This window comes from Manis javanica, chromosome 6, assembly GCF_040802235.1.
Source record: "Manis javanica isolate MJ-LG chromosome 6, MJ_LKY, whole genome shotgun sequence".
In the NCBI taxonomy this organism is placed as follows: Eukaryota; Metazoa; Chordata; class Mammalia; order Pholidota; family Manidae; genus Manis; species Manis javanica.
In genome coordinates, this window is record NC_133161.1 from 65,613,540 (window position 1) to 65,640,058 (window position 26,519).

The 26,519-nt window shown below is 36.3% G+C and overlaps 1 protein-coding gene and 1 long non-coding RNA gene across 2 annotated transcripts in view; one reads left to right on the forward strand and one right to left on the reverse strand.

The window, feature by feature from the left end:
* LOC118972658 (uncharacterized) overlaps nucleotides 1-26,519 on the forward strand; it is a 134,162-nt gene that overhangs the window by 45,687 nt on the left and 61,956 nt on the right. The gene's annotated exons all lie outside the window — the stretch shown is intronic.
* UMAD1 (UBAP1-MVB12-associated (UMA) domain containing 1) overlaps nucleotides 1-26,519 on the reverse strand; it is a 257,771-nt gene continuing 231,252 nt past the window's right edge. The window contains exon 6 of the mRNA XM_073238786.1: nucleotides 1-26,519. This exon is cut by the window's right edge and continues 4,763 nt beyond it. The gene's annotated coding sequence lies outside the window, so the exon portion shown is untranslated.

Below are 26,519 nucleotides of genomic sequence, written 5' to 3' on the forward strand. Positions count from 1 at the left end.
CAGTTTGCATGGAAAATCACACATTTTTCTTAGATGTGATAAAATTTTTGACATTTTTAAAGAGCTGTAGTATAAGCTTATTATGGGAGTCTGACTTGCATGTAAGAGAAGTACATGCAAGTATTGATCTTTTATATATCCTTGGAACTTCCAGTTATTGTAATATTGAATGAAGGCTAAAAATTCTCCATTTTAATAAGAACAGATTTTCTAAAACGTCTAAAGGTTCACAGTTCCTTAATTGTACTCCAGTGAGCATCAGTGCACATAAATGTAAGTGAGGGAAGAAGAAAACATTTCTTCACCTGAGTATTTCAGTTTGGTGTTCTTGCTATGAGACAGGTACATTTTATAGGAAATGGCTGCAGAAGATAAAAGTAATGCTTGAGAAGATATACAGTCCAAAAATTCTTAAGTACCAGGGAAAAATTTTAAAGTAAATATAAGAAACGACATTTGGTGGGCTTTTTCAGAATGAGCCAATATATTTCATTACTTATTTATGGTTTTGGAACAAAATTTTTTCTACAAACCTACCCCAGCTGAAAAAAACGCTTCCCACAATGACTGGTGCCATTTGTGAGGTTGCTGGAGGAAGGAAGGAGACTTTCAGAAGACTGAAAAAAAAAGAAGTACAAATATTGTGGCTTTTCATTGTCATTATGAAAAACTAATTTTTTCAGACCTTGGACCTGGGGAGGTCATTTACGTGGTCGATTCTGAGAGCCGGAGCTCTCAGAATGATTGCGCAGCTGCATTTGGTGAAACAGAAAGAAAAACTCTCTTGTTGAGTAATGTACCTTGTGCAGGTTGGGGAACCAAAGGGGCACAACAGCTGGCGTGCAAAGAATATAGATTCCTAGGTAGTGCTAATTTGGAGGCTTTCAGAACCTCCGCCTGGCTGGTAGGAAGGCACTGCCCAACTTGGGTAGCCTAACTCAAGTATGAAATGAAAATGGCTTTTGGAGAAATAGGTTAATGTTATGGCCAACACCCAAACTCATTGGCTGGTAACTGGGCATCCAGCCAAGTGAGTGGGAAGGACTATTAACAAAGTCATTCATACCCTTTATATTCCTACCATCGACTGAAAACATGTTTAATCTGTACTCTCCTTCTTTTATTTCAATCTTTATTGCTAGAAAAAGGTAGCCTGCTTCAATTTCACAAAGACTTATTATCAGCGGCACCCTTCTTATGTTTCCAGAGCAGGGTGGGCACATTGTCAGTCAACATTTATATTAAATGACAGTTGTCCTTGAAGGCTCAACCCTTACTTGAGCCAAGCAGTTATTACTCATCACTAAGGAACTGCCAAGAGGACCTTAGAGGCAGTGTTGTCTATAGAAAGAGCTCTGGAATATTTGCAGCTTCAACTTGATTATCTGTTAAATGAGGTTAATGATACTTGCCCTGGCCATGTCACATTTGTTGAGAACATCAAATGGAGTCATAAGAGGTGAAAGCAGTTTGTAAAGTGTGAGATTACACATACTGCAGGGGTTATTATTAATTGATGAATTTGCTAATAGTGATTCTTAATTTATTGATATTAGAGGAGTCCCAAATCCCAAGAGAGATTAACATAATTATAATTATTTGACCCTTAGATTTATTTCGATCAATAATCACATGCATCTCTTGTTTAGGCAAGAAAGCTGCGTTTCCTCTTTGAGCCACCCTTCTGCCTTTACAAGTCTGCTTTTCTATGTTTGCAAAACTCACTGAACTCAGCCAAGACATCAACAGGGAAGTTCTACTCTTGATTAAAATCAACAGGGCTGTTTTGGCACTTAACATCCTACATCTAGTCACCAAAGGCAAGACAAAACAAAACAAACAAAACCAATGTCCCATTGCATGCAATCTCAGAACCCTGAACTGCCCTCATTCTTGGTCCACTGACCAAAAAACTGCCATTTTAGGCAAAAATTACACAGGCTGCTTCTCTTCTATGTAAGCTGTATAATAACACATTCATAATATACTAGGGAACAAAATAATCAAGATTTAATTGTGCTCACAGAGTATAATTTATTCTTACAGCTATCTTTCTAGAAAATTCATAATTGGGCATCTGATCACAAAATTCCTAAAATCCCTTGGCCATGCAAGTAAGCTTTGAGAAGAATAGAGAAGGATAAGCCCTGGAATGGAACTTCCTTGTCTCAAATTTTATACTCTTTTCATTTGTTAACTTAACAAACTCTCATTTGTTTTCTTGCTTTTCTTTTCTACGTATTTCCCTATTCACTTTGAAGGAGGAGAGGGCCTCATAACTGAGTGTTTGTAAAAATTGGCAGCCTTTTTGATAATTAACCTGACTCATAATAATGACCATATAAGCAGTGCTATCTTTCTCTGGAACTGGCATCCAGCTTGAGATCCTAAGAGCCCCCGGCCCCCTTTCCTTGTTGCCTTCAGGTAACTGGGTTTTCTTTGTAAGCTTTAAGGTAAAAGGCCTGGCTGGGCCACTCTGGCGCAGATTTTTTCATTTGTGGAGTAAGGGCCCTTGAGATGAGGATCTCTGAGAAGATCTTTCACAACTCTGAAACATTCAAGCTTCCTCCAACAACACTCCCAAAGATGATGCATTTCACTCAATCATCAATCTGCTTAACACACTCACACACTTGGGACCTACTCGTAATATCTATTATGAAAAGATCCCCTCCTTTATTAACTTGAGTTTTCATTTATATTTCTGTAACTGACAACATCTATCAACAAAAAGCTACAACTAAAATAACATTTTTGCAAAAGATCATTCAGTACCGTCTTAGGGGAACCACTTGCCTACTTCATGGGAACAGATACGGAGTATTTCACTGAACAATTACATTTTGAATGACAAGCATTTATTGAGATGATCACTGGAACACTGGTATCAGAACAGAAGTGCTGCTTACTAGCTAACACTTCAGCTGGCTAATATCTAATCTAAACTCTGTCATTAACTGGCCATGTGGCCTAGAATAAAATTCGTTTCCTTAACTGTAATAAGGTGGGAATTTGGGCCCCTGACCCAGCTCTTGAAAAACCCTCATAATCACTCTGAATCTCAGAGGACAAATGACCACCTGGGACCATCTGAGACTTGTTGAGGGATGCATTTACTCTTTGGGGCCATTAGGGGAACTATTTACTACTGTACCAATGATTCACTAATGTTGCCCCAGTGGCCCCAAAGAGTTAATGCACTTTCCATATACCTTTTACTTTCTCTGTGTAAATCAACTAATCTATCAGATGGGGCCTTTGAAAAGTCAATTTGCTTGACACAGGTGGGCATTTTACTGCCATGAAGTACTTGTTTCTTCTTGGCTCATAAAAGAACCAGAGCAAAACCCCAAAAGGCATCTGTATAGCACTCTACATCACAGAGTACTTTGGGATTATTTATGAAACAGAGTTGTTAATTGCTGTAACCTCCAAGAGCCACTCTTGTGTGTTCTCTGATTTTTAGAAGAACAATGATGAGTTACTTGTTTGTCTTCATTTTAACATTCGTTAGTAATAATTGCTATAGGGTATAAACATCTGTCTACCCATATTGTCCATCTGTACTCAGAGAAAGAGGGACTTTCAAGAAGGTGAGTCCTACTTATGTTCTGGAACCCTTGCTATCTGCTGTCTCCTTGAGTGGCATTTTTATAAAATATTTCTACTCTCTTCTACATCATTAACTTTTTTGTTTTGCTACTTTTTTCTTCCAAACTGTATGAAAAGCTCTAATCATAAATAAATCACACCCTTCCTGGACTCTAGGCCCTTCTTTGCCTTTCTCTTTCTCTTTCATTCCGACTTGTCTTTGCTTCTTTGCTCACTCCATAACCCACTGTAGCCTTTTCTGAATGTGGACATCATAAGAGCTTAGATTCTCTGGGATTTTAAGAACCTATAAAATGTTTGAAATGTACAGAAAAATTGATTGGCTTATATACAAAAGGAAAACTAGGAAATTTTAATTAGTAATAATTTTAAAGGAAAAAATTTTAATCTACTGTATTTTTTTATGAGGTAAAAATTTAACATGGAATTTGGTGCATTTTAATGTTTGCTATAACATGGGGTATGTTCTCCAAAAATCCACATGTTCAGGGTCTAGCAGACTTTTCGATGATCCTGTTCAGAGATATCCTAATTGCCAAATCCAGTTGACCATTTTAAGTCATTAAAATATGAGACATTTGATGATGCTAATCATATCTGCCTTTCCCTTCCTTTCTCCTCTATTGGTTTCTCTGATATCCACATCTCCTAGTTTCTAACTGACCTGTTTGATCATCTGCTCTGTCTCCTCTGCATTACTCCTTTACTCTCAGAATTCCATCTTGGCTGTCTTCTCACTTTATACACTTTCTTGGCAACCTCATGCATGCCCGGGTTCTTATGCTCAGATGCTCTGAGCTCCCTCCCCAATGCTGGTAGCACAACTTCAGCAGCTCTCATCTTTTGACCTTGAATGTCTGCTCTTCCTCTCATATTCCTATCTGAGTAAATGGCAAACTGTCTATTCAAGGGCTTAATCCAGAAATCCAGGAGACATCTTCCACCTTTCTTTTTCTCATACTTTGTATCTAGTCAGTTAGCAATTAATTCAATTCCTATATTCTCTTGAATCTGTCCTCTTGTTTTTTTTTTTTTAAAAAAATTCCAATAATGTCATTCCCATACTTAATCCTTTCATTCACACCCCTTAACTTGGGACAAAGCTGCAAATCTTACCATGACTCATAAGGCCCTCCATGAGCTGGGCCGCTCTAGCATCAGCTCCAACCTCTCACTAGATAAGCTGAATGCAGACTGGTGACCTTTCTTCACTCTCTCAAAGGTCTCTTCCCTTCTCACAAGGTGTTCCTCACCCTGCAACATCTTTCCACCCATTCTTCCCCTAAATAGGCCCTCCTAGAATCTCCAGATCACCTTGGCTGCCCCTCTGCCCACCATCCACCACCACTGCTCTCATTGCCCTCTGGGCCTCACCTTCTCTAGCTCTCCAACACACTTTAAATTCTTTGCTCAACATCTCTTTTCTCCAATAATAGAGTGTCTAATATTTATTTAGTACTTCCTATGTGTCAGGCAGTTTTATATATATCATCTCATTTTAGTTATCAAACAACTATGAGTAGGTGCTATTATTACTACAGTTTTACAGATAAGGAAACTGTCCTGAGAAATTGAAGGCTACATAGCTAGTGAAGGGTAAATAAAAACTAGAAGCCAGGCAGTCTGCGTCCAAAGCCCTTGGGTACCCATGATTAATATTGTTTCAGTGAAACTGGAAGCTCCTCAAGGGCAGGTGCCATATCATGTACCTCCAGAACCTAACACAGGATTGGCATTTAGTAGGCCCCCAAGAGAATTGCTGAAATAATCAACACAGTCCAAATTCCTAGGGTGATCTACAGGGTCCTCTATAATCTCACCCTGATCTACCTCTTCAGCCTTTTCTCCCAGTCAGCTGTCTCCCCTTCCATGCCCTATCTTCTAGCTACATAAACAGTTCCCTGAATAACCATAGAGGTTCACACTGCTGCCTTTTGTGTGTTCACTCACTCATCATTCATTCACTGACTCATCATTCATTTAAAGAGGGCCAGGCAGAGGGAAAGGTTCCATGACAGGTGTATGCTATGGAAACACAAAGGGGGGAACATTTAAGTAAGAATGAGGAATCAAGAGTCTCCCATGAGAGCTAACATGACAATTGCATTTCATTCCTCTGGAAGTTGCATAGCTGCTTGGCAAACCCTTGTTCATCTTTCAGGGCTCTGCTCAGATTCTCTCCCAGTGCTCTCCCCATGGCAGGACTTTCAGGGATATTGTACTGTGTGTCTTCAGTTGATGATCACCTGCACCAGACAGTGAGATCCTCTTACTCTCATTGTGTATTATTGGTCTTAGCACAGTGAGTTCCTGGCACAGAGGAGATACCCAGTACAGCACTGATGAATAGACATATAAAATAATGGTCTTTTGGGTGAAAACACTTCAATTCATTGCACAACTCTGTGCACTTACCTATAGAATTTGGGTTCATTTGTAGAACAGACATATATATTATGTCTAACAGAATAGATATATTTTCCTTAACATACAAATAAGAGATTGGGAACCACTGAAACCTAGCGTCCCATAATTTCACTTTAGACATAGATGTCTAAATTATGTAAAAACACCTATGTACACACACACACTCTCTTTCTGTCTCTTAGTCGTATCGTTCTGTCAATTTGGTGAATCTGGTAACTTGAAAAAATAAGAATTCACACCATCAGGCACGTTCTCCTGAGCTCTGGACACTGTGGAGAATACTACACGACAGAATGTTAGTGTATTTTCTGAAAGACAAGATGATCCTAACAATTGTCTGCTCAGTGAAACAGGACTTTTTCATTACTAGAATCAAGCTATAAATGTTAGGCTGCTAATGTGTTTTGCACACGAATGAAAAAAATGATGCCATTTATACATTTGGATTAACATCAGAGCACATTTCTGTCACACTATTCTTTTGGGGTTTGTCATATGGAGGGCTCTTTGAAAAGTGTAATGAGATGCAAACTTACCCCAATGTTCCTTTCTTTAATACATGAAGGACAGCTTTGACTCTGAAGAGACCAAAGCTCTTATGGGAGCTACTGAGGATGATGGCTGGCATTCTGCAATCCTGTTTCTGTTTGAGTGTCTAACCCTGGGCTACTCCTTTCTCTCTCTCTCTTGGGATAAATGTCCTCACCTGCCAAATAAGCAAGTTGGACTAGAGCAGGGGTCAGCAAACTTTTTGCTGAAGGGTAAGATAGTAAATATTTTTGGACCACATAGTCTGTGTTGCAACTACTTAATTCTCATCGTAGTGTGAAAACAGCCATACAAATATATAAACAAATAAGCTACCTGTTCTCCAATAAAATCTTACTTACAAAAACAGGCAGTGGGCCAGATTTGGCCAGTGGGTCATAGTTTCAAACACCTGGACTCAGTGAATTCCAGGACCCCTTTCAGCTTTTTTCTGCCATGGTGTTCAGTTTCAATCATGCTGTGAGAGTTTAGAACTGGGGGGACAGCTGAGAAGAAGAACACACTGTAAAGAATCATTGGCTGGATGAGATTACTATATTTGACTTATCTTTTCACTTGGAATCTTTTAACTTTGTAGCATAATGCCCCTATTATATTTAGCAATTAGAGTGCCGTCACAAAGTAAAATGTAAAACCATTATTCCTTGAAAAGAGAAAAGGCTTGCGCTATGAAATGATGCATGCAAGGAGTGTGGGTGATAATTTACTCATACAATCATTTCTATTTCAGTTCTATGGCAAGTATTTCTGGAGATGGCTCACACAGCAAGGAGATCTTTAAGATGTGCACACCATAATTAACCTTCTTATGTACTCTGATAGAAATATCAATAGTCTTTTCTTGGTGTTAGTTTTAACTTATGGTCTATGGAGTGATTTGAATTAACGAATCATGATTATTAAAAAGTCTTTACTCCTTGGATTGAAAACAAAATATGCATATCCCTCCTGTTATTTTTATTTCATGGTTAAGTTCTAGACAATGACTACCTCCCTCTCTTTTTTCTGCCTGGTACAGGGGATTAGACAACTGGCTAGGACTTCCGAGGCATTTAGATAAGTGATTCTCAGAGTGTGGTCTCTGGACCAGCAGCCGGGTCAGCATCAGTCCTGCCCCAGCCTACTGAATGAGCGCCTCTGAGGGTGGGTCCAGCACGCTGCATTTTAGCAAGCCCTCCAGGTGATTCTGATCCCTGACAGAGTTTGAGAACCGCTGGCATGGATTACTATTTTCTAAGAAACATAAGTGAAAGTCTTGGCCTCCTGCAAGGAGCAGAATGATCCTAGAGTTTGCACATTGAGAAGGAGCAATATAAAGGTACTATGCCTTTAGCTATATTATGAGAAGAAAAAAGGATGAGAAAGAAAAACAATAGAAAGGAAAGAGAATTTCATCTGAGTGGGAGGAAGTGGGGAACCCGAAAGGTTGCCTATGGCTTGGCTCATACACATCACCACCACCTCCCATCCTGAAGTCATTCATTCAGCAGCTCTCAAGAGATTGATGGGTGAGAACTGTGCTAGACGGGGACATGGCAATGATGATGCTCTCTCTGTCTGCAAAGGGCTCACAGTCTTGGTGAAAAAAGAAAAAGCAATGGCTCCCTTGATGATTTACAATGAGTATCTAATAGTCCAAAGGGAGAGGTTGGATGGCAGGAGAGAGAGAGACAGGATGAAGAGAACAAAGATAAGTAAGAGTATAGAGACTGAATATTAAATGATTTTATTTGTACTAGAACATTTAGGAATTTGTATTTTAATCCATCCAATTACTCAGTGACAAGCTCTGCTTTGATTGGAAGAGACAGACAGACCCCTGCAAGTTCTTTAATCTGCCACTGCTCCCCTGAACAGAACCACAGAACTGTAAAAGCCTTTCCTTCCCTCATGATGCGTACAGTTGGCAAAAAGCAGAAGTAAGACAGAGACATAAACCATTAGGCTGTGTATGGCTCAGGAACAACATATTCTTACACTAACATGACCTAGTGATTTTTCTAATTCTGTGGCCTAGTATGAATCCTGGAGCCTCATCTTAAAATCATCTTTGGATCCTCAAGGAGAGGATTAACAGATGAAACCACATTACGAAAAAGTAGCACTAACTCAAACATCATAATGCTTTTAGAATTTGTATGATTTCTAGAAGTTAGCTTGTCAGACAGACTGAAATATTTTAAAGAATAACTATCATTTTATTGAAATAATACATCCATCCATTATTATTCTTGAAAAATTCAGGCAATCCAGAATGGTACAAGGAAAGAATCCCCCAAAGTAAAGATTACTAGCACTGGAACAGAATGCATGTTGCAAAGACAGTACAGAATATTCTTACATACCTCTCACCCAACTTCCTCCACTGTTAATGTCTTACATTACTATGGTATATCTAACACAACTAAGGATCCAACATGGGTGCATTACCATCAGCTACATTGAAGACTTCATTTGAATTTCATCGGTTTTTCCACTGATTTCCTCATTCTGAGCCAAGATCCACATTACATTTAGTTGTCATGTATTGTATTAGGATTCTCCAGAGCAGCAGAACCAGTAGGATGTGTGTGTTTGTGTATGTGCGTGTATTTAAAAAGAGATTTATTACAAGAAATTGGCTCACTTGTTTATGGAGGCTGAGAAGTCCCAAAATCTATAGTCAGTAAGCTAGGGAACCCAGGGAGCCAACGTACTCCAGTCTAAAAGCCAGCAGGCTGGACACCCAAGAAGAGCTGATATTTCAGTTCAAGTCCAAAGACCTAAAAATCTGGTGCCCCAGCTCAGAGCAGTCAGACAAGAAGAGTTCTCTTTACTCAGCCATTTTGTTCTATTTATGTCTTCAATTGATTGGATGAGACCCATCCACATTAGGAAGGGCAATCTGTTTTACTCAGTCTACCCATTCAAATGTTAATATCATTGAGAAACATGCTAACACACATATCCAGAATAAATTTGACCAAACAACTAGGCCATCACAGATATACATAGTATTTTTAATTTGACATAATATCCAACTTGCCAGATCACTTTGTAAGTGACATCCTTTAATTAAATACAGTAAGCAGACAGCTCTCTAGATGACACTGTACTTGTGTTCCCATCAGTTCAGCTGGATACTTCCCAGAAGGCAATTGTGTTTGATCCTACACTTTAAAATCATGTAACTTAATTAAATTTTATGAAACCTGATAAAATACCAATGCAAGAAGAATAACTTGCTTTCATAAAGACTAGGTTGAGTTTGTTATGAAGACTGGATAGACGTAAGGTAGTTCAAAATTTACTTTCAAATTAGGTGTGAGCGTAACCATAGTAAAATGCTGGGAGGTAGAGGGAGAATCTAGCAGGATTCTGCCCTCAGATCTTTCTCAAATGTCTTTCAGTTCTTGTTTCATTTTAAAGATACTGAATCTGGAAATCCTGAGAGTACATTATTGGTGCCATTCATGCAAAAAAGAAGGCCAGGGGGAATTCCAATCAGGGGACTACTCTCAAAGAAAACATCTTGGCTCCAAATCAAAAGATTGGCAAATGACTATATATCTATAAACTATATATAGTTTATGTTAAAATAAAATATGCAGCTGGGAAAATGAAAAGTTCTGGAGATGGAAAGAGGTGATAATTGTACAACATTGTGAATATATCAGTAATCACAGAATACACTTTAAATTAGTTAAAATGGTAAACTATTTTTATCACAATAAAAAATAAAATATGCAAAGTACATATATTTTTTCAGATTCCTGGTTTCAATAAATATCTTTTGTGAACTCACACATAGTTGCATTAGATGAGAAGGCTTATTCTATATTAAATTTATTTTTATTCTAATTTAATAGAAGAAAGGGCCACCAACATGAAATTGAATGAATTTCAGGTAAATGATCCCTTTTGTGATTTTAAATCTAAAGACTATAATTCTCTAACATTGCTCTAAATTTAAGAGGAAAAAATACTATGGAAAACTTTAATTGGCTAGAGCAGTACTTCTCAGTTGACGATAGCACTAAGTCCTTAGGGTGTATTTAGAAATGCATGGACATGTTTTTGGAGGAGACAATAAGTAGGGTGATCCTGGCATTCAAGTGCCTGGGCTCCAGAGATACCAAACATCTTACAATGTGTAGAAAAGTGCTAGTATCAAAGCCATGCTGACCCTAAGTGTCAGTTATTCCCTCAGTGACAAACATTGAGGTAGAGTCAATATATTTTTAAAATTCTGTTTCAGTTTTGAGTGGTATTTGTTGACTTCCTCATGAAATCTGAGAAAACAGACACCATTTCACTTCTTTCCACCTTTCTGCTAAGTCCATTTTTTGTTATTATATTATTCTTTACAATTCTTGGGTTTCCAACATTTATATCTTGGAATGAAACTATAATTCAAATAGTTGTTCTTTCTCGATTCTATTATAAATGATCTTATGCTTACCACATGATCTTTTTGTTATGGATGCTTCACTTGTGCATGTTTTACTTTGAGTTATACACTTGGTTGCTTAGATTTTGTCATACAGTTTGAAATTTATCTTTTATTTCAAGAAAAGCTCATGGATTTTGATTTCTTTACATACCTTCATGCTTACTATCTATCTGCTGCATTTATCCTAGGGGGATAACTTGCTTTGGTTTAAAATTTTCAAGTTTCATGCATTCTTTTCTTCAGAACTTTCTAAACATTGCTTCACTGTTTTTGGTTTTAAGGGTAGTGTGGGGAAGTTTGGGTTTAGTCTGATTTCTTCCTTTATACGTGCCTTAATTTTTATTTATTTTAAAGGCATTTTATTTTATTATCTTTGTAATATAACATTTCATACATTCAAAATATTAAATATAAAATATGTAAATTATGAATAATTAAAATAAAAACTTTAAAATAATCACTCAAGAACTAAAAGAATCACCAATATCTTTGCATCTACCTTTGCATTCCTCTCCTGTTCCATTTACCTCTCCTTCCTCTGAGGTAGCAACTCTCCTGTATGTTTATCCTTTCTTTGCAGTATTCCAAATAGTTTTGTTCATAAATAATACTTCATTTTGTTTGTGTTTGAGTTATATAAAAATGATATCATGCTATATATAATCTTTGGGATTTTTTTTCATTCAATTTAATATTTTAAAAGATTCATCCCTGTTGTTTTATGTTACTATAGAGCACTCATTTTCTAAGAACATTGCTATATATGATTTACATGCCATAAAGTTCACCCATTTGAAGTACATAGTTCAACAGCTTTCAGTGTATTTAAAGTTGGGTGGCCATCACCGTCTTCTAGAGTATTCTCATCACCCCCAAAGAAACCATATGCCTATTAGCAGTCACTCCCAATCCCCTCTTCCCCTTATGCCCTGCCTTACCACCACTGATGCGCAATCCCACCTCAATTATATATCAAGTTTCCATATATGTTTGGTCTATTCTCTGTTCCATTATGTGACTCTTCATTTGTCAGTTTTTCTACTTCTCTGCCAAAATTACACTGTCGTCATTATTGTAGCTTTATAGAAAGTCTTCATACCTGGTACAAGTTGTCACACTGGATTCTTTAGGAGTCTTAGTTTTTCTTAGCCATTTGCTCCATACAAAGCTTAGAATTATCTTGCCCACCCCATAAAAAATCCTGCTGGAGTTTTAAATCTATAGGTCAAATTGAGAGAATATATATATCTTTACAATATTAAGTATTGTTATCCATAAACATGGTACATCTTTTCATTTATTTAGGCCTCTAGTGACTTTCAATCAAGTTTTATTTTTTCTATTTAAATCTTGTATATCTTTTCTTAGATTTATTCCCAATACCCTGTTTTTGTTACAAGTATAAATTGTACCTTTTTTATATAACACTTAAAAATATTTATGACCATTGTTTAGAAAAGCAATTGATTTTTGTATATTGATCTTAGAGCCAGACACTTTACTCTTGTAGACTTACTAATAAGTTGTTTTTAGATTGTGGTTTTCTATGTATATAATCATAGTATCTGCAACTAGTGATGGGTTTGTTCCTAATTTTTATGTCTTTCTTTGCTTTTCTTATTGTCTGGCTAGAGCTTCCAGCTTTAATGGTGATCAAAACATGCTAGTGGGTGAACTTGTCCTGTTTCTGATTTCAAATGGGATGCATCTAACTTTTCATCATTAAAAATGATGTTTACTGAGGCTTTGCTAGATACATTTTCATGTAAAGAAAATTCTCTTCTCAAAGTTTGCTAACTTTTTATGTTGAGTTGAATTGTCTTCAAAGAATACTATTTTTCTAAGGAGTAAACTATAGACTCAAGGTTCTTTTAGTGTGAATATATTGATGATAAACACTCAGAACTTAACTGTAATGTCTATTTCACTCCAAGCTTTGATAGTTATTAGCTGTTTCCCCTCAATACATTATTCCATTGCCTTCTGTTTTCTGTTATTACTGTTGAACAGTCTGCTATCCATAAATGATTATATCTTTGTGATGTGTTTCCTCTTTGGCTGCTTAAAATACTTCTGTCTTTCTTGCTCAGCAGAGTCACTACTATGTAATATCTAAGCATTGATTTCTTTTCATTTATCCTGATTGGGAATACTGTGCTTTCTGAAATTATGCATTAATAACTTTCAGCATTTCTGAAAATTCCTCAGCTATTATTACTCATTGATTAGCTTTATTTTCTTCTTGCATGGCTCTGATCTATGTTAGACCTTGTCATTTTATCCTCACTATTTTGCATTATTCTCATATTTTTCCAGTCCTTTTTCTTTGTGGATTGTATTCTGGTTAATTTATTCACTTCTGTCTTAAGTTCACTAATTCTCTTTCAGATGTAACTAATCTGTTTTTTTAAACATGTTTTGTTTTTTCTTTCAACATTTACATATTTTATATTTAGATGGTTCCATTTGGTTATTTTTCAGAACTGCCTGATCACTCCTGATAGCTTTCTGTTGTTTGCTCATTCTTTTGATTTCGTGCTTTAACTAAATACTTCATAAGCAGCTATTCTATATCTAACATTTCTAATATAGATGGCTTACCTATGTGTGCTTGGTAGTCTTTGATTGTGAACTGATTGTAAATTGTGGGAATCTGATGGGGTACACTGTAGGATGCTTTCCTATGGAGATTTAGTTGGTTTCTTCTAGGAGCTAGGAAGACTACCAACCTGGGGCCACTCTCACTCTCCTTGAGAGTCCTGGTTTAATGTATAATTTTAGGCTCTGTTCCCTTTCTTGCTGTTGACTCTAGAATCGCAAGTTATAGTATCCTACTGCCATTTTTCCTCAGTATAACAGTTTCTCTCTTTTGCTTCTGTCTCAGCACACTTAGCTACTCATTGCTCTGAGCTCCAGTGTTGACTCAGCTTGTTCCTTTTTATTGGGAGACAGGGGAGAGGAGGATTATTTTACCCACTTCCAGGGAGTCCAGCAACAAACCAGATGTTTTATTTAGGATCTAATTGGTTTCCAGCAGGGAGTGTTTTGTCTGCTATTGCTGTTGGAAGTGGAAACTCTATTCTTAACCTGTGAAGTTCAATAAATAAAACACATGTGCTGACCATTCTATGTCAGTTTGCCCAGCATAAGGTGCCCTATTATGATTTAAAGGGTCAAGTATCTATAATTATTTTTGTATTTTCAATTTATAAGTAAGGAAACTGGGACCAAGGCTAAGTGACTTACCCAACTTGTGATAAAGTGGAGACTAGAAACCATATTTTATGTCCAATCCAGTAATCTTTTCAAGAGGTCCTTCTATTCTTTAGGTCGGACTTTTTTTTAAGTAGAGTTGATATACAATATTATAGTAACCTCAGGTGTACAACATAGTGATGTGACAATTATATACATCACAAATGCTCAATGTGTAAATATGTTTATAATCTGTCACCATACAATTATTATAATAATATTGACTGTATTCCCTATGCTGTACTTTTCATCCCCATGACTTATTTATAATTGGAAGTTTGTACCTCTTTATCCCCTTTATGTATTTCACCCATCCTTCCCCCTCCCTCCCCTATGGCAACCACCAGTTTGTTCTCTATGAGTCAATTTCTGTGTGTGTGTGTGTTTTTTTTTTAGATTCTACATACAAATGAGGTCATATGGTATTTGTCTTTCTCCGACTTATTTCACTTAGCATAATACCCTCTAGGTCCATTCAGGTTGTCAAAAATGACAAGATTTCACCCTTTTTAATGGCTAAGTAATATTCAATTTATGGCTGAGTATGTACCATGTTCTTTATCCATTCATCAGTCAATGGACACTTAGGATGCTTCCATATCTTGGCTATTGTAAATAATGCTTCAGTGAATGCAAGAATGCATGTATATTGTCAAATTACTGTTTTTCATTTCTTTGGGTAAATATCCAGAAGTGGAATTACTGGGTTGTATAGCATTTCTATTTTTAATTTTTTGAGGAAACTCTATACTGTTTTCCTTAGTGGCTGCACCAGTTTACATTCCCACCAACTGTTCATGAGGGTCTCCTTTTCTCTACAACCTTGATAACACTTGTTATTTCTTTTTGATACTAGCCATTCTGACTGGTGTGAGGTTGTATCTAATTGTGGTTTTGATTTACATTTTCCTGATGATTAGTGATATTGAGCAACTTTTCATGTGTTTTTTGGCCATCTGTATTTTGTTTTTAGAAAAATGTTCAGTTCCTCTGCCTATTTTTTAATCAGATTCTTTTTTTTTTTTTTGGTACTGAGTTGTATGAATTCTTTATATGTTTTGGATATCCACTCCTTACTGGATATATCACTTGCAAATATATTCTCCCACTAAGTAGCTTGCCTTTTTGTTTTGTTGATGGTTTCCTCTGCTGTCAGAAGCTTTTTAGTTTGATGTACTTCCACTTTTTATTTCTCTTTTGTTTCTCTTGGCTGGAGAGACATATTCAGAAAAAAATTTCCAATGTTGATGTCCAAGAGTGTTATCATCTGTTTTCTTCCAGAAGTTTATGGTTTCAGGTCTTACATTCAAGTCTTTAATCTACTTTGAGTTGATTTCTGTGTATGCATAAGATAGTGATCCAGTTTCATCTTTTTCATATGGCTGTTCAGTTTTCCCAGCACCATTTATTGAAGAGACTGTCCTTTCCTTGTTGTATATCCTTGGCTCCTTTATCATAAATTAATTGACTGTATATGCTTGGACTTATTTCTGGACTTTCTATTCTGTTTCATTGGTCTATGTGTCTATTTTTGAGCCAGTACCATATTGTTTAAATTACTATTAATTTTTAGTATACTTTGAAATGAGGAAATGTGATAACTCCATCATTGCTCTTCTTTCTCAAAATCACTTTGGCTATTAGGGGTCTTTTGTTCTCATACAAATTTTAACATTATTTCTTCTAGATCTGTGGAAAATACCATTACTATTTTGTTAGGGATTGCTTTGAATCTGTAGATTGCTTTGGGTAGAACATTTTAACAATATTATTTCTTCCAATCCATGAGCAGAGTATGTCTTTCCATTTATTTGTATAGCCTTCAATTCCTTTCATCATGTCTTTTAGTTTTCAGAGTACAGGTCTTTCATCTCCTTTATTAAATTTATTCCTAGGTATTTTATTATTTTTGATGCAATTGTGAATGGGATCATTTTCTTATTTCTCTTTCTGCTAGGTAATTATTAGTATATAGAAATACAGCAAATTTCTGTATCTTGATTTTGCATCCTACAACTTTACTGAATTCAATTATTTTAATAGTTGGTGAAGCCTTTTAGAGTTTTCTGTGTATAGTATCATGTAATCTGCAAATAGTAATTATTTTACTTCTTTTTTTCTAATTTGAATGCTTTTAATTTCTTTTCTGACTGCTGTAGCTAAGACTTCCAGTAGTATGTTGAATAAAAAGCAGTAAGAGTTGACATCCAGATCTTGGAGGAAAAGCTTTCAGCTTTTCACCACTGAGTATTTTGTTAGATGTAGGTTTGTCATATATGGACTTTATTATGTTGAGGCACATCATTCTCTCTATAACTACTTTGTTGAAAGCTTTTATCATGAATGGATGTTGAATTTTGTTGAATGCTTTTTCTGCAACCAGCAAGATGGTCATATGGTTTTGATCCTCCCTTTTGTTTAATGTAGTACATTGATTAATTTGCAGATATTGCACCATCCCTGCAGCCCTGGATTAAATTCCCCCTGGTTGTGGTGAATGATCCTGCTAATGTATTTTTTAATTCAGTTTGCTAATATTTTGTAGAGGATTTCTGCATTTATGTTTATCAGGGCTATTGTTCAGTAATTTTCATTTTTTGTAATGTTTTTGGTTTTGTTATCAGGTTAATGTTGGCCTCATAAAACAAACTTGGGAGCATTCCTTTATCTTCTGTTTTTTGGAATAGTTTTAATAGATTTTACTTCTTCTTTAAATGTTTGGTAGAATTCATCTGTGAAGCCATCTAGTCTGGGAATTCTTAATCATTGGGAGTTTTTTTATTACCAATTAAATTTTGCCACTAGTAATCAATCCATTCAAATTTTCTATTTCTCCCTGGTTCAGTCTTGGAAGATTGTATGTTTATAGGAATTTATCCATTTCTTCTAGGTTGTCCAGTTTGTTGGCATGTAACTTTTCATAGTAATCTGTAATAATCCTTTGTATTTCTGTGGTGTTAGTTGTAGCTTTTCCCCTTTCATTTTTGATTTTATGTATTTGAGTTCTCTCTTTTTTCCTGATGAGTCTGGCTAAAGGTTTGTATTTTTTTTTAAATCTTTTTGAAGAATCAGCTCTTTGTTTCATTGATCTTTTCTACTGTTTTTTTATGTCTCTTTTCATTTATTTCTGCTCTGATCTTTATTATTTCCTTCCTTCTACTAATTTTAGCCTTTGTTTCTTCTTTTTTCCAATTCCTTTAGGTATAAGGTTAAATTATTTAAGATTTTTCTTGTTTCTCGAGGTAGGTCTGTGTCTCTACAAACATCCCACTTAGAACTGCTTTTGTTGTGTCCTAAGGATTTTTGAACCATTGTGTTGCTATTTTCATTAGTTTCCAGGTGTTTTTTTTATTTCTTCTTTGATTTTGTCATTGACCCATTGGTTGTTTAGTAGCATGTTGTTTAACCTCCACATGTTTGTGATTTTTTTCCCAGTTTTTTTTTTTTTTTTTTTTTGCAATTGATTTCTAGTTTCATACTGTTGTGGTCAGAAAAGATGCTTGATATGGTTTCAATCTTAAATTTATTGAGATTTGTTCTTCAGGCATCATTTTAAAAGACATGTCATATTAAATTCCACCTGTAATTGTTTGCATTATAACAAGGTTTATAATTTTATTTTAATGTCTACACTTACCCAAGTCTATGTATGTATACATGTATCCTGTATAACCACATATATACATCACTAAATCCACACCTATATCAAAACTATTATAAATACAATTTAATATATAGATAGGTATGCCTATCAGGAAAATACCTTAGGAGCACTAAAGGAAACTATAGGATCCTAATCTACATGCCCTAATAAGCATGGCCTTTAAGATTGAAATAATTGTACACAAAGAACATTTATTTTTATTTATACACAAAAACAATTTCTGGAGGATTATAGTGACTTGGATTAGCTATCTTAATCCAAATTATACTACGTCTTAAGCAGCCTTTTAAATAATCTCTCCACTGAATTAACTCATATGCTAAAGTTATAAATTGCATGAATACACCAACTGGGAGAAAAAGTGGGATACCTTGTAGGCAGAGCTTATCAATAGTCCTCAGGAAATCTGTCAACATACACAGTTACTAGCATAGCACAAAATTAATAATATAGTTCATGGAGAGCAACAGGGAAAACTAGAGGCAATCAATAAAGTCATCATGAAAAGGATTAGAAAAACACCTGATATACCAGCATTCCCACAGAATTATGAATAGCTGCTAGAAGCAACCTTGGGATTTCTTGAATTCTATCTGATATTTTCTATTTTATTAGTTTTGTTCAGGATAAGTATTTTTAAAGTTAACATATTTGGGTTAATGTCCTAAACTTCAATTTAGATATTTTGAAGGCTGGTGTAGAGATACATATATCTTTAAGTTCTTTTTAGATGACTAGGCCATACAAATCATTATATATCCTTTTGAAAAGTTTTCATAGCTTTTTTTCCCCCAGTGGCATTTTAATATCTTTAATTTAATTTTAATTTCCATGTCAGCATTACAAGGGAAGATAATGTACTTAGAAGGTTTTGTTTTGTTTTGTTTTCTCCTCTGACTTTCTCTCCCATTCAGGTTTTGATTCTCTACCTGTACCTAGGTTTAGTGCTATCACTTACCCAAACCTCTACCCCAAAAATCTTCTGGCATGTAACTCCACTTATCAAAAGCAGGTATTGTTTTAGTCAAATATGACACTAGTTTGGATATAGTTATGCTGAGGTATTTTCTTTTGGGGGAACTGTGAACCTTTAAACCAATCCATATTTAGATTGTGCATAGTATGGCCCACTTCTGCTATTACTCTTGAAAAACACTAACAGATGAAGATATTTATGAATTTTATGGGTGGGAGTTGAGGCACACAGCTTGGAGTGGCAGAGCCTGTATCACCCCTTAAATGGTAGGAGACATTGAGATAAGTCAGTTTGAAGGGAAGGGGCCACAGAAAAAGGTGCTTTCAACAAGCCAGATCTGTAAGTGGCCTTTCCAAAGTCAACTTGCAATATTTCAGTGAATGATTATTCACTTAATGGGTTGCTGAGGACCTTTATTTCTTCTTTTCAACTTCTACCTTTTATATAATAATATGGAACATTACAGGAAATGAATTTAAATTGATATTACACATATTTCCAAATCTGCTATAAAGTTCAAGAGTGAAATTATTAATTTGTTTCATTGTCTGAATTTCCAACAAAGCCATTCCCTAGGGACTGGTCTCTGTATGGGTTTAGATAGTGCTTCATCACATTGGCTGCCCCTAGAGGGCTGTATGATGAGATGGCATCACCTTAAACATCCTTTGCTCTTTGAGTTGCCTTGTGTTACTATTATTATTTTTCAATAGCAATGAGAGTTTCTCTCGGTAAGGAAACTGGCTAATGCTGAGTGACTTAACAATGAGAGAAGCTGCAGTCTAACTGTGCAATGGATTGTGTGTAATTGCTTGAAGAGATGTCCTTCTTAAGTCTCCTGACACAAGTCAGAAGTTAGAGCAGTGAGAGAGGCTTGTTACACCTGGAGCCCAGTGGGAAGCAGCAGGTGACAGTTGGCATTTTCTCAGGAGAGCCAGTTTACTCATTATTTTAGTGTTTGTGCTAGTGAACACCTTCGAAGCAAAAATTAATTTCCCTTTTGGATTACTTAGGATTACAGCATTATTTTTAATACTGAAGTTTTCCACATCATCCTTGGTCACAAATTTTTTTCAGAACGATTAAGAGAAAAAACAACAACAACACATGGCTGTTTGTAACTGCACATAAAAATAGATGTTGAGAGATTTTGTTATTTGCATTATTTCTTTGTAGACATTCTTAATGGTGATCTTTCTTCACAGGAAAAAAGGAAGTGAAATAAAAGCATTTAGTGTTATTACAATGAAAGTTAGGTGTTTTATTGTAAGGAAAAGGTGATGCATTCCTCAAAACATCCATAGGGTGAAGATCCACTTAACTTCTGTCTAAAAAATTCCAAACAATTAAAACCTAAAGCTGGCTAATCAAGAATAAACTTTGGAATATTCAGATCTTTCTGGACTTGCCTGAAGTCCTGCCTGTCTATGTTGTTATCTGTCACACCAAATCTGGTCTATTAGCAAATGGCAGGGACAAAGGTCTTTCTTAATCTGTCCAGCTGCTCCCACTCCTGCCGGAGCATCTCTGGGCTGTGCCTAGAGACAAGAGGCAAGCCAGAGGAGCCTGAAATCAACCGCAGTTTCCGCTTCCTCTTCTCTTAGCTCCCCCGTCCCACCAAGAGTCTGAGTGGCTGGAGGAGCTTCTGATGCTCCTCTGGGTCCCGCTCTGCAGACTCTGCACACAGGCTGCCTCTCCAGAGGAGCACAGTCCGAGCTGCCAAACAGTTGGTGTTGCTTCCTCAGTACTAAACTTCTAGAATACTTTCCAAACAGTATCACTTGGGAGAATTTTGTGTCACTTCCTTAGGAAAGAGAGGTTTTTAATGTCCTTAAAAGGAACTGTGTTAAGTTTCATAAGTCATTACACAACTCTGGTAAGTAAAATGCACCATAAACATGACAGTAGAGGGTGAAAAAAAATCTCCTATTTCTACTTAATATTTATAATGGTGTGTAGAGTGAGTGTTCTATTTTTAAAAAGGGTTCTGAGAAAAGAGATACAGCTTAAAAATAAGGTAGACAGAAGCCGGAGTAGACACAGGGAGGTTGTGGGGATTTGGGAAGTGGTGGTGAAAATGTCCTTTGTGACTAGGTTTAGTGCTATCACTTTTTTTTTTCTTTCTGTTTTGGACATTCTCTTTCTGTATGTTTTAGGTTAGAGAAGAAAGCTACTTAGGGAAGCAAATGGATCTTTACTCCTGGAATGGCAAATAAGCTTCTTCCTCAATTTAAATTGAGAACCAGCAAGAAAAGATCATTTTTACTAGAGAGAAATGTAAGGCTTTTTAGAAACTTCCTCAAAAACTTCACAACATGGACAAGCCCCAGAAAGCTCTGTATTTAAGCTGGGATCTACTTAAGCCCAGGAAAATACTGAATTTGGATTATAGTGACTGAACAGCTGAATGCTGGTGAGGTACTTGACCATACCTAGATACATGTATTTCTTTAGCCCTGGCTTTACATGTGACTTTTGAAAAAAATGAGTGTTTATAATATGGAGTGTAGGTTTTATTTTGTGACTTTTAATTAAATAAAATGTTCCTTTATATATTTGTCTTTATGTGCTACAGTAAAGTTCTATTTTATAAGACACAATAATAATTGTTCTTTGGCTCGGTTGATACCATGCCTGTAGGAAGTCCTAACCAGAATGATACTATCCAGGTGCTGGCACCCACCTGGCAGAACCCCAGTTGCATGGTGTGTGACATAAGACATGGGTAGAAAATAAATACTTTAAGGTGCATTTATTATTACATTCATTTAAGAGACATTTCCTGAGCATCTCTATTCATTCTAGTGGATCCCAAAGGCCAGTTGAAGAGATGTGGGAAGTCCTTAAAATATCCAAGCAACCACAAGGGATAAATAAATCTAGACAAAGAGTTTCACCCCAGTCTGAAAAAACCTACCTCAGACTCAAAGGAATTTCAATTTGGGGATACATATTTTTCAATCTATATATAATCTCTAACCTTCCTTAGAATAAAAGGGATAAAGTAGAAAGAAACAAAAATAAATGAGAAATTCCAAGGTAAAGGGAACACTTGAACACAATCAAGTAAAAGCCAGGAAACCAAAAAGTACTGTTTTTCTATAAAGGGTGGGGATGACTAGCTGGGCTATGAAATGGGCACTGGGGTGTGCAGAGGGGGCCGTAATAGGAGTTAGGATTGTTGGGAGAACTTTAGCCCAGCAGTTTATGACTTCTATGCTTTCAACTTTATAGTCAGGCAATTCCGTTCTTGCAGTTAAAAAACTGATATATGATAAAATTAATATGACAAGGGGATGGGAGAAGAGGTGAAGTAGGTTGACTGGAAGGAAAGTGGTGTTTCAGAAGAGATGAATATACATATTCAATTATGTTTTTGAGATGATGGCTAACAGGTAGTAAGACATCCGTGTCAAATAGTTGGGACCAGCAACAACTTCAAATTAAATACCAGCTGCCTTTAAGCAAAGAAGGAGTTCTTTAAGGGATCTGGTACATTGCAGAGAAGACAAAATCCAGTGCTTAGCTATGAACATTTTGTAAGATTATCCTGTGACTCTTCACATAATGGTAGTAATATCAGCTCCTTAGGCCAAAATTTAGTGTAGAATATAAGACTTTCTAGCAAATAAAGTCATTATTAGTAGTTGTTATAGTGATTTTTAAACTAACACTGTAAGTATAAAAGTGACTGCTATATCCCATGAGGAACTTGCTTTACAGTCATATGAAATCATAAAGTAAAGCTGTGGATTATTTTCTTGTAACTCCTTAATGGTAATATCTCACATATATTTTAACAGCTTGGAAGAATTATTTATCCTCTCTCTCCAAACCCTCATCTATAGCTTTAGTAACTCAAAGAAATCCTAACTAAGGAGTACAGTTATTTTCAGATAAGAGAACAAACAACAGTTACTTTCAAAGTCATCTCGTTTCCACCTCTATCTGCCCATTATAAAAAGCAGATATTTTCTGAACACTTTATTACCCCAAATCAATAGACAGCTAAATTGTGTATTCAGGGGTACAGCTAGTTCTTGATACAAATCACCTACATAAGATACTCAGACAACAATGAGCACCCACTTTCCTAAGGTCATCAGTCAGCAATATATTGTTCAGGTGCATTTCAAATTGCTATATTACAGAACAAGACAAAAGAAAAATCAGTTACTTTTTGAATGTTTATTATGTGCTAAGCACTATGCAAAGGGTTTGAAATAAATAAGAAAGATTCTATAGTCAGCGAATCGAATGTAAGCAAATGTAAATGTAATGCATGTAGGGACTATGCCTTATTCTGTCTTCATGGAATAGGTATCAAAGAATGATTTGATTTGATCTCCACAATCTCTCCACGTAGGGAGAGAAAGGTAGGTAACTTCTTCCTAATTTGTTGAAGGAAGACGTTGATAAGTGGATGTTAAGGGATATGCCAAAGCATGGTGGACAGCCTCTCACAACAAAGAATTATCCATAAACTGTCAACTGCCTGGCTACAAAACTGATTAAACCTTTCTGTTCCTCAATTTTGTCATTGTGCCAGATAGTGTTCATTTCTTAATAGACACTTCAACCCACCTTCTTGCTGCCTCAACTGTAGAGGCTGGAAAAGCTAAACACAGTTCACCCTAAACAACATGGGTCTAAACTACATACACATTTTGAACTATGTGCAGATTTTTTTCAATAAATATATTAGAAAACTTTTGGAGATTTGTGACAATTTGAGAAAATGTTTTCTCTAGCTTATTTTATTGTAAGAATACAGCATATAATACAATAAATACAAAGTATGTGTTAATCAACTGTTGTAAGACTACTGGTCAATAGTAGCCTATCAGTAGTTAAGTTTTTTGGAGTCCAAAGCTAAATGCAAATTTATGACTGTGTGGGGTGTGGATGCCCCTAACTCCTGCATTGTTCAGGGGCCACCTCGATTCAACTTGCCAGCCTCCCTTGCCTTGCAACTAAGGATAGCCTGAGGCATAGTTCCACCCAAGACAGAGGTGGAAATTTATTTGGGATATGAGGAAAGCTTTTGTTTTTCCTGATATAAGAAAAAGATTAGACTGATGTGTTCCCTTCTTCTCTTCTTCCTACCTTGAACATGGAATCAATATGTAGAGTTGCAGCAGTAGCCATCTCACTATCATTAGGGAAAGCTGAGAGACTCAAAGAGAAGATTATATTGTCGAGACCATGAACCAATGTCATATAATCCTCCTAGATTTCTTGTTATGTTAGAATATATAACGCCTATTTGTTTAGACATTCCTGATATACTCAGATTTCAAATTAGGTTAATAATGGCATTTTCCCACTATTTTTTTATTGTGGTAAAATATATATAACACAAAATTTGCTGTTAACCATTTTTAAGTGTACAAGTCAACTACATCCACAATGTGGTATAACCAGTACCACTAATCTATTTCTAAAATTTTGCATCATCCCAAACAGAAACTCTCTTTATTAAGCAATAACTGCCATTTCTTCACCTACCCCAACCCTCCACCAAGTTCCTGATAACTTCAAATCTACTCGCTGTGTCTATAAATTTGCCTATATATATATTTCATACAAGTAGACTAATGCAAATTTGTCCTTTTGTGTCTGGCTTTAGTTAAGTATAACATTTTTAAGGTGCATTTATTTTGTAGCATGTATCAGAACTTCATTACTTTTTATGGCTGAATAATATTCTACTGCATGTGTACTCTTCATTTTGTTTATCCATTCATTGTTGATGGGCATTCAAGTTCCACCTTTTGGCAATAAGGTTTTAAAGCACTTAGCACAGTGCTTGGTACCTAAGAACTCAGGAAATATAAGCTAAATTATACTGTCCCACCACATTCACTTTGTTAACTGTCTTTTGTTCTAAGGAGGAATGTAGTAGCATGTTGATGTGCTGAAATAAAACTATAATTGTACTTATCAGGCAATTTAAGACAAACAATACTCCCAAGGATCTGTGGCCATCTTAAAGTATGATGGACAGTCCCCCCTTTTTTCATTCCTTTCTTCCTCTTTCCCTCCCTCCCTCTTTCCCTTCCTTCCTTGATATAATGATTAAATTTTTGAAAATGACTAAGAAGAAAAGGAGGCACTTCATAAACATCATTGGTGATGATGAAATAGCCCTGTAATCAGTCCTGAGCTTCACACATTTCTCTAGTACTGGGTTGTGTTATTTCTCCAAACTTATCAATGAGCAAGGCACTTAAACTGCTTTTATGACATCCTCATCCTAAGTACTTTTTAAATTTAAATTTTGTTTAAAATTCATACATATTACTGACTTTTATCCTTTGTACCTAATGTTTCATTCACAAAGGTATCAAGCAAAAACTCCATATAGTGACTGTCATGGCAGGTCCCAGGAAGGGTTACTATTTTGTATGTGAGAAAAATAAACCTCCACCTCCAAGTAGCAAGGATAGGCAGAGAGGAGAAGTAAACGGTCTGTCCACAGCAGAGAGGCATAGCAAGTCAACTTTTTAGCTGGTGGGAGAGAGATTTTTGGGAGAGGATCTGGTATGGGAAGGGTGCATATACTGAAGAACACATTAAAACAGGGAGTTGGAAAAAAGTGAAGAGGAGGGAAGGCCTCTGATGACAGTGGTGATAGCAAGTCTCACTTTGGCACTGAAGATCTTTCAGACAAGTGTCTAGAGATCCATCAATTCAGGTCAAAAATTGGAATAATGTTTGGAAGTCAGTTATTCATGGAGCACCTCCTGTGTGCAATGTGTTCTATGTATAGAATAATTATCTGCTTGCCCTGATGTATCTTGCAGTTTTGTTTAGAGGATCAAGATTCACAACACAGTATCTTTAGAAAGCAAGTGGAAAGACAGTGAGAAAATCAGAATGCCAGGGAGAGGAGGGCTTCTGAGATGGTGTGTGAAGTCCAGGCTCGGAAAAACATTCATGAGGGAGCTAGAATTCCAGCTGCATTGAGCAGTGGGTAGAATGGGTGTAGGCAGAACAGAACAGAAAACCAAAAGAAAGAAATATCATCCACAGAGGTATGACAGGGTGCTAGAGAGGTGGTGGAAGGCTGAGTGGGCAGGAGAGAGGTTCATTTGCCCGGGCCCCCTTGGGAAATAAGGTTCAACAGCAAGGGCTGTGCCCAAAAAGTACACAGGTCCGAAGTAGCTTGTCATTTCCAGGCTAGTCATGAAAGACTATGGCTTCATTTCTTGGTGCTGTGGGTTCTCCTTCTATCCCACCACCTCCATCCCAACCCGCTCTTTTCCCACATTGTTGTGGTTCCTGTCACACACATGCTAGGCAAAGTGAGTATATATTAACTAAAAAACAAAACAAAACTAGCTCTCAACAAATTTTCTTAGGTTCCTCCAAATAATCACCACAGTCACCTCCCAGTCACCTCTTTACATTTCATTTAAATCGGCTCACCTACCTGGCATCTCAGGATGACCAAACTTGCCTTTCTCAGTCAACCTGATATGGTGAATGCTACCTGCTATTTTATACTCTGGAGTGGAAGGTTGTAAGGACAGGGCTCTTGTCTATTGTGTTTTTTGTTTCATCAAGCACCAGGTCCATTGCTGGCACTTTGTATTTAACAA